We start from the raw sequence: 8,196 nt of genomic DNA on the forward strand, positions 1-8,196 counted from the left end.
ATTGAGATGAACTGTGTTTGTTTTGATCGCTTGTGGACACAGATTAATTCGGCGACAAGTGGCTCTTGATTCAGTGAAGGACTTCGAGCCTAGATCGTAAGGTTAGTTGTGATCGTAAAAGAATTTACAACATTTTTGTATTTGTTTTCCTCTGGTTTTACGTATCTTTTGCCAATGGTGTTTCTTCATAGTCGCGAAATATTTTCTTTTTATTTATTTTCTTTTTGTTTTGTTTTTTCGCACAACTTTGTTCATTAATGGTATATATCAGTTAAATATGTTAACGCCACTTATTTTTTTATTTAATTCTCCCAAAGTTTCTTTCTCTCTCTCTCTCTCATATATATATATATATATATATATATATATATATATATATATATATATATATATATATAAAGGTCAACGGAAAATTGTGACTATATTGGCTAATACTGGGCTATGAAATAATGTTACGTCTGAGGTTAAAAAACTTACTTCAGTCTTATTCTCATTTGGTCACCATTCTCTGCTCTCTCCCTCACCACCGTTCCGACATTGCTACCAGGTAACAAAACTCTCTCTCTCTCTCTCTCTCTCTCTCTCTCTCTCTCTCTCTCTCTCATCACGGCTCTAAACTCCTGTTTCGAAACTTTAAAACCACTTGAAGCGACGATAGGGGAGAAAAGAGAGAGAGAGAGAGAGAGAGAGAGAGAGAGAGAGAGAGAGTAGAAAGGGAATGTAACGAGGTATTTAAACCATGAGGTGTCGTATGAAAAAAAAGAGAAAGAAAGAATGAGAGTTTATAAACTGCTTAAGGGAGGTTGTTAAAGTTAATAGCTCTATTAGGAAGAGCGTCGGTTTTATTTTACGCATACTTCCCCCTTCCCTTGTCTTTGGACGGGACGATGAAAATGCGGTCGGTATTTAGCGGTTTCTCTCGTTATATTATTATTATTATTATTATTATTATTGTTATTATTATTATTATTATAATACAGCAGCTGTCCAAAGTTCATTTTATTCCTTGAGGTCTGGGTAGAGCTTTCTACCACTTTTCAAAAATGGTAGAAAGCTCTACCCAAACCTCAAGGAATAAATGATCTATGGACACCTGCTGCATAATTTACATGCTGTTATTATTATTATTATTATTATTATTATTATTATTATTATTATTATTATTATTATTATAAAGCAAGCGTCCTAAAACTTCCATGTGTGAGTAAGAAAGGTTTAAAAATATAGTAAAACTAAGGTATACTTAAAAATATATGGAATAGGAGCGTCGCTATTCATGGCTTCGGGGAGTCACGGAAACCTTCAATGATTAATGTTCTTATGTTGTGGATTATGATGATGTAAGTTTTGGAATTTTCTTCCAAACTTCCGTTTTCCTTGAGGCAGATTTATCGTGTAGTACTAAGTCCAGCCCAGTTTCGTTTATTTGACGTTTTTCTTTTTTTTCGGGCCTGGGCCAGGTAAGGGCTGAAGGTGGGCCGTCCATTGTCCAATGTCTTAAATAGGGATGAACTGTATTAACAAAGATTAGTTGCTGGTAAATGAAGATAATTAGGTACTAAAACTATTAAACATTAAATATATAAAAATATCAATAACTGGAGTTTAACACGAGTACAATGTATACTTTTTTTATTGAATAAGTTTGAGGTAAAAAAGTAAACAAAAGAATAAACAAGTTATTAATGCGCCTAAGTTTCTTCGGCGCAATCGAGTTTTCTGTACAGCGTATAATCAAGGCCACCGAAAATAGATCTATCTTTCGGTGGTCTTGGTATAATGCTGTATGAGCCGCGGCCCATGAAACGTTAACCATGGGCCGGTGGTGGCCTGTCCTATATTGTTGCCAGATGCACGATTATGGCTAACTTTAACCTTGAATCAAATAAAAACTACTGAGACTAGAGGGCTGCAATGTGGTATGTTTGATGATTGGAGGGTGGATGATCAGCATACCAATTTGCAGCCCTCTAGCCTCAGCAGTTTTTAAGATCTATGGGCGGACAGAAAAAGCGCGGACGGACAGAGAAAGCCGGCACAATAGTTTTCTTTCACAGAAAACTAAAAAGTAACCAATAAAGAATATATATATTAACAAAATCCTTGGGTCTGTTAAAGTTACAAAAGAAATACGCTATCGAAGAAGAACAAAGCTAAAGATACACGAAGCTTCCTACGAATTAGACCGCGGAATCTCGGAATGAGTTTCGGAAAGTTACACCTCAACCGGAGGAGGAGGAGGAGGAGGAAGTTGTTAAAAGAGAGGCGCCGACGAAAATTGACTTAGGGAACCGAAGTCACTCAAGCAAAACGCAAACTGGTGCCCGGGAAGGTCTCTCTCTCTCTCTCTCTCTCTCTCTCTCTCTCTCTCTCTCTCTCTCTCTCTCTCTCTCGCCGTGAATATTTTGTCTCCTGTTATTTCTGGAGAGGTATGTTGAGATGTAGCTCGTTATCGGGGCTCGATATCCTTCAGTGGATTTCTGTTCTGCTTCGCTGTGTCTCCGGGACGCTTTTCTTTACTCGCTCAGGCGAGGTTGTATTCTGTAGACGATAATTGTATATTCATGTCATCTTTTATTTTAATATTGTTTCTAGAATACCCCCGTTACGTTTTCTCTCCGCTTATTCTGTAATGCATGTCATACATGTAACACAGGACACACGAGTTTTTGCAGTGTTATTTTGCTTTAATACCTCAACTCGATGTTGAAGTTTTTATGCAGTTCTCTTAAGTCTCCTTAATATGCTTCATACGTAAATCTTACCAAAGTTTGTGGCATATTTACTGTTACCAAGATGTTTTATCCGCCATTTAACATTCATTCCCATGGGGCTGGGACAACACGGAGCTCATGGGAGTGGTGGTGTTATTAAAGTAAAAAATGTACCGTTTTTTGCTCATGTGTTGTATTTGGATTGAATATTTAACAAGAATGACTAAGAGCTTTTATATATACATGTATATATATATATATATATATATATATATATATATATATATATATATATATATATATCCATCTACTCTGATCTGGGGTATACCTTCGTTGTTTGTCCCTTTCATTCACAGTATACATTTGTGCGTTTCCGTTTTTATTAATATGATTTTTTATATGTTTTGCATACGTTAACATGTGTGCGTCCTGCGCTATGGCAACTTGCCGGCACGTGTAGGAATACACTTTACAAGGTATGTTTGATTTTGGGGTTCACGTACCGTATATATATATATATATATATATATATATATATATATATATATATATATATATATATATATATATATATGTGTGTATATATATATATATTGCACATTATTAACTATGTGTGTGATTAATTGTGCTTTGTGACATTATATATATATATATATATATATATATATATGTATACAGTATTTATATATATATATATATCTATATATGTATGAATGTATACATATATATATATATCTATATATGTATGTATGCATGCATGTATATATGTATGTATATTTGTATGTATGATTATGTTTGTGTGTGCGTGTGTGTGCATTAGAACCAGCTGAGGTTCACCGTCCTTTATAATTGCTGTCAGTATACTATAAAAGTGCCAGGGACAATGCGGAAACATTACGGCCAAAGAAAACGAGATCCAAATATAAAAAAATAACCAGTCAAGAGATCACGTGACCTAACCGGCTCGTCTGCCTCATAAAAGCTCAGCATCAAAAAACAGTTTATGGTTCGAATTTCCGGCCGTTAATCTCTCTCTCTCTCTCTCTCTCTCTCTCTGTGGTCGGAATCTCCGGTATCTCTGTGACATTGACTGATATTGTCTGCGGTTAGTCAGTTTCCAAGAATTTTTTTCAATCCATTTACCTTTTTTATTTAAAGGTACATACTCCGTTATCTTTATATCCTCATTATGACTCATTGCAGCTTGCAGCAGTCCACTAAGGTTGATTGCGAGACCCAGTAAGGTCTAGTTTACTTACAACCCTCCTCTCTTATCCATGGTTTGAAACAGATATATCCTAAGATATCATTCATATAATAGACTGCGTGTTGAAAGACTAGCAGTAATTCATTTGTGATATAAGTTGAATAACTATGTCTTCGGAGGCTTTGGATCAAGAGTGTTATGACACAACGGGTCGGTGGCCAGTTTGGTAATGCTGAGAATAGACGAATGTCAACCATGACAAGGTAACATTCCTTACTTCAGCTGAGTATGTGTCAGGTTTTAAATCTGATGTCTGATATTTATATATATATCTATATATATATATATATATATATATATATATATTATATATATATATATACACATATATATATATATATATATATATATATATATATAATATACGAGTATATATATATATATACAGTATATATATAGAGAGAGAGAGAGAGAGAGAGAGAGAGAGAGATCGACTGTACACCGTATAAATTCGAATAGAGACTGGAAAGAAGTTAAAAGTTACCCAATGACCGGTTACGCACCTGTTGGATGATGATTGCTCTTTCGAGGTCCTTCCCTCCCTGGATCCTGAAACTCTGGAAAAGAGAGAGAGAGAGAGAGAGAAAGAGAGAGAGAGAATGTCTCCCCGAAGGAGAGACAGGTTTGGAGAGAACGTCTCTTAACTGACAGACGTAGATAATCGCGACATTTACCCTTCCGCGTCTGAGGTCTCCTTGCAAAAAGTGCCCGAATGAGGCGACTAGCATCGTGATTTGGTGGGGGAGGGAGCGGGGAGTGGCATTGTTGGTGGGGTTGGGGTGGAGTAGGGGAGCTTGGTACGTGACGAGACCTTGATTTCCGGTGAGGGGTTTTGCTCTATGCCTTGTGGGAAAAAGAGAGACACGAGGGAGGGGAGGAGAAAGAGCAGACTGCTGTATTATCTTTTAAGAATAAAAGGAGAATTCTGCAGTCATTTTTATGAAAATGTTCGTTGCGCTTTTGGTTTAGGGGCATTGAAGAAAAGCTTGCGTTGAAGTTGATGACTGTGTTAACAAATTATGATAATAATTATTGTTAGTTTCTAAAATATTCACGTCTCAATAACTTGTATGGTTATTATACATTTCAGTAAATGCCAACAATAACAATTAGGGAACAGTATACCTAACCATAAAAAATGACAAAAAATGACACAAATAATAGTAACAGTAATGAAGTACCTCACTGTCGGTTCTTCAATATTCCAATAACTACATTACTGTCATCATTAGCCTCGAGGAGCGTCTCCGGAGGTTATTATTACACTGTCGCCGACGCGGTAATTGTTTGTCGGTAGGCCATGTTCGTCGGGCGTTGACAAGATGTCGGCAGCCCGTCAGGATAATGAGGAGGTGTCTGATCAGAGTCCTGGTCAGGACAATTTGTGGAGCCTCCTCGCCACTGGAGCTTGGGTTGTGGTCCGTCGCGAGTGTTATTTTTGATGGGGTTGTGTTAGGGTTGTTGGTGATGTTAGTTATTTTATTGTTGTTGTGATTTATTTTGCTGGTCTTATTTGTATATATATAAAAATATATATAGATTATATATATAATATATATAAATGTATACACATATATATATACGTACACATACATACACACATACATGCATATAGACACCTTCAGTTCAGCATCTATTCAGTGATTACCCTGCTAAACCCAGGTCCTATCTATCTGTCTGTCATCTGTCTATCCATCTATTTGGTATGTCAAAGTCAAAGGTAGGTAGATCGATAGATGGTTAGATTAGCAGGGGATTCTATTTATAATAATTTTACTAGTTCTGTATCTAACACCGCCTTGAGAGGTTTCATCTTAGCAACTTATCTTGAAGTCGGAAATCCTTCATTTTTTTATCTCAAGGCCGAGACAATGAAACAAGACACTCCAGACAGACGGCAATGTCATTTTACATTCTTTTACAGGCTTCTCTTCTTTTAAAGAGTCGCCCAGTTCCCACAATTACTCAGCTGTTTTCATTCCCACCGGGAGATGTGCCTGTCTCCTATGAGTTCCTGCTCTGGGGCGAACCATTGATCAGGGGTCCTAATAATTTTGTGGTCTTCGGGATCACCCGAAATTAAATGTAACAGTGTCTTGGTGGTAGCCCTCGGGTGTCGTAAATACTCCGGTACTTACGTGTGCTTTGTGAAAGTGTATTTGAAGTTGGTCCTGATTCTTGGTGTCTTATTTTTATGCATTATTGATGTCTTCTTTGTTTCTTAGGGACAACATCACACCATCAAGAGCTGGGGAGGGAGGTAATTGGTAGTAGTTGAATCTGGGTGTGTTCTTGTAATTGGTGATTTTCTTTTTCTTCTTCTTCTTCTTCTTCTTCTTCTTCTTCTTCTTCTTCTTCTTCTTCTTCTTCTTCTTCTTCTTCTTCTTCTTCTTCTGTTATTATATTATTATTATTATGATTAGACCGAGAAGAGCATCAGATTATCCGGAGCTCATAGAGGTTATACGGTACCTGAAGTCGCTTCCTTAATGTTCGGTTATGGCTTTTTTTTTTCACCCTTTCCATGGGCCATACCCATTTCGATGGAAGATCGTGATTATCGTCTGGTATAAAGGAAAAAAAAAAAGGAGGGCATACAATGGTTATGGGACGGGCATCCAGGTAGGGGCATATAATCTCACCTGGTTGTTACAGTGCCATCTCTCCTGAGGGGCGTATCGCGATGGGTACCACCATAAATGCCAGGCAATCGGTCGTCATCCTCTTTAATAGTGTGTAATCAAGGTGGGCTTCGGTTGTGATTACTTTCCCCGAAGGACCTTCCTCGCGTCCTCATTATTGTTATTATTAAGGGACGCTCTCCTTAAAGGACCCTCCTGCAAGGAAGAAGAATCCTGTGACAGGTATTTGGAAGTTATGGCTGCGAGGTTATCAGTGACCGCGTCTTACAAACTGGGGGGTGTTACACACGTTCGTTGGGAAGAGGTGTGCATGACTGTGTAGCTAATTGTAAGGCATTTTGATTTTCTTAATTAAGTGTTATTTCCTTCTTTTTCGAATTAGGAAAGTCCAAATGCCGATTTAGTGAAGTTCAGTAGTAAGATAAGCTGTCGTTTATTACAAACTTTACTGAAAATACATTTCCTATTTTTTCCAAAGTATTCAACTGATAAATCCTCCCACCACTCATAAATAGCCAATGGTGACTTATTAGAAAGAAACGAAAAACAAAAAATCCTCGATTCCGCACCATGATGGATTAAAACAACACGACATCCTTATCCCTGACATCACCTCATCTGATATTTCCGTGGGATTAAACACAAACATCCCAAATTGCCACCCAAGAAGGTCTTCCAGATGATTTATGCGTTGCAGAGCAAAAAGGTCCGTTACGGGGCTCTCGGCATCACCGGGAGACTGACATCAAATATTTGTCAAAACATTTCCCCTACCTGTGGATGCTGCATCTCTCCCTCCGTTATTTCATCTCGAATCTCTTAGTTAATCTCCGATGTGATGATGCTCATCAGAGTCAGAGGCTTGGCGCTCCTGCAGGCGCAGGAGGGGAGGGATTTTGGATTGCCTCGAATTGGGTTCTTAATCTCGGTCGCAGCTTCTTCTCCGTGGGGCGTCTTGATCGCTCCTCCTGGGGCACTGAAGGTGGACGGGGGAGGGGGGGGGGCCGATTTAAGGCTCGGGGGGATAGGCAGCGGAGCCTGTTTTTAGTGCAGAGGTGTCCCAGGAGGACTCGAGAGAGCGATGATACCGCCTCACGCTATTTACGCCGTAATTGCATGATGGCCATTTAGTAACCTCTCGGGAAATAATTAAACAGCGCTCCGTAAATTCGGATTTCTTTTGTTGGGAATTATTTCGCATCCAGAGTCGCGTTTGTTCCTTCATGAGAGGCGTCGTCGGGTTGCCACTGCCGAGGCCGTCAGGAAAGCGGAGGCGGAGGAGGAGGAGGAGGAGGAGGGAAGAAACGTTAATGTCTAGATTTCATTTTATTATTTTTTTTTCTGGTCTCATGGCCTGCATGATAATGACCTTAAAGTGTGTACGAGGCGGTGAGGGGTTTGTGGCGTTAACGAATCTCTCGGTGCTTTCGCTACATTGTAGATTCACAATGTCGGCGCTCTTTGTTGGTTTAGAATAGCGTCATGTGGGATCATTATTAAAACAATAATTCGTTACAGATCACGTCACACTAATGATTCATATATATATATATATATTTTTTTTCTTTCTTTT

The 8,196-nt window shown here is 38.4% G+C and overlaps 1 protein-coding gene across 2 annotated transcripts in view; it reads left to right on the forward strand.

Annotated features, from left to right (window-relative positions):
• The window catches only part of LOC136836316 (protein jagged-1b-like), a 387,965-nt gene that overhangs the window by 87,185 nt on the left and 292,584 nt on the right, over positions 1–8,196 (forward strand). The window lies entirely within an intron of this gene.

The sequence above is a fragment of the Macrobrachium rosenbergii genome, chromosome 56 (genome assembly GCF_040412425.1).
Source record: "Macrobrachium rosenbergii isolate ZJJX-2024 chromosome 56, ASM4041242v1, whole genome shotgun sequence".
Classification (NCBI taxonomy): domain Eukaryota; kingdom Metazoa; phylum Arthropoda; class Malacostraca; order Decapoda; family Palaemonidae; genus Macrobrachium; species Macrobrachium rosenbergii.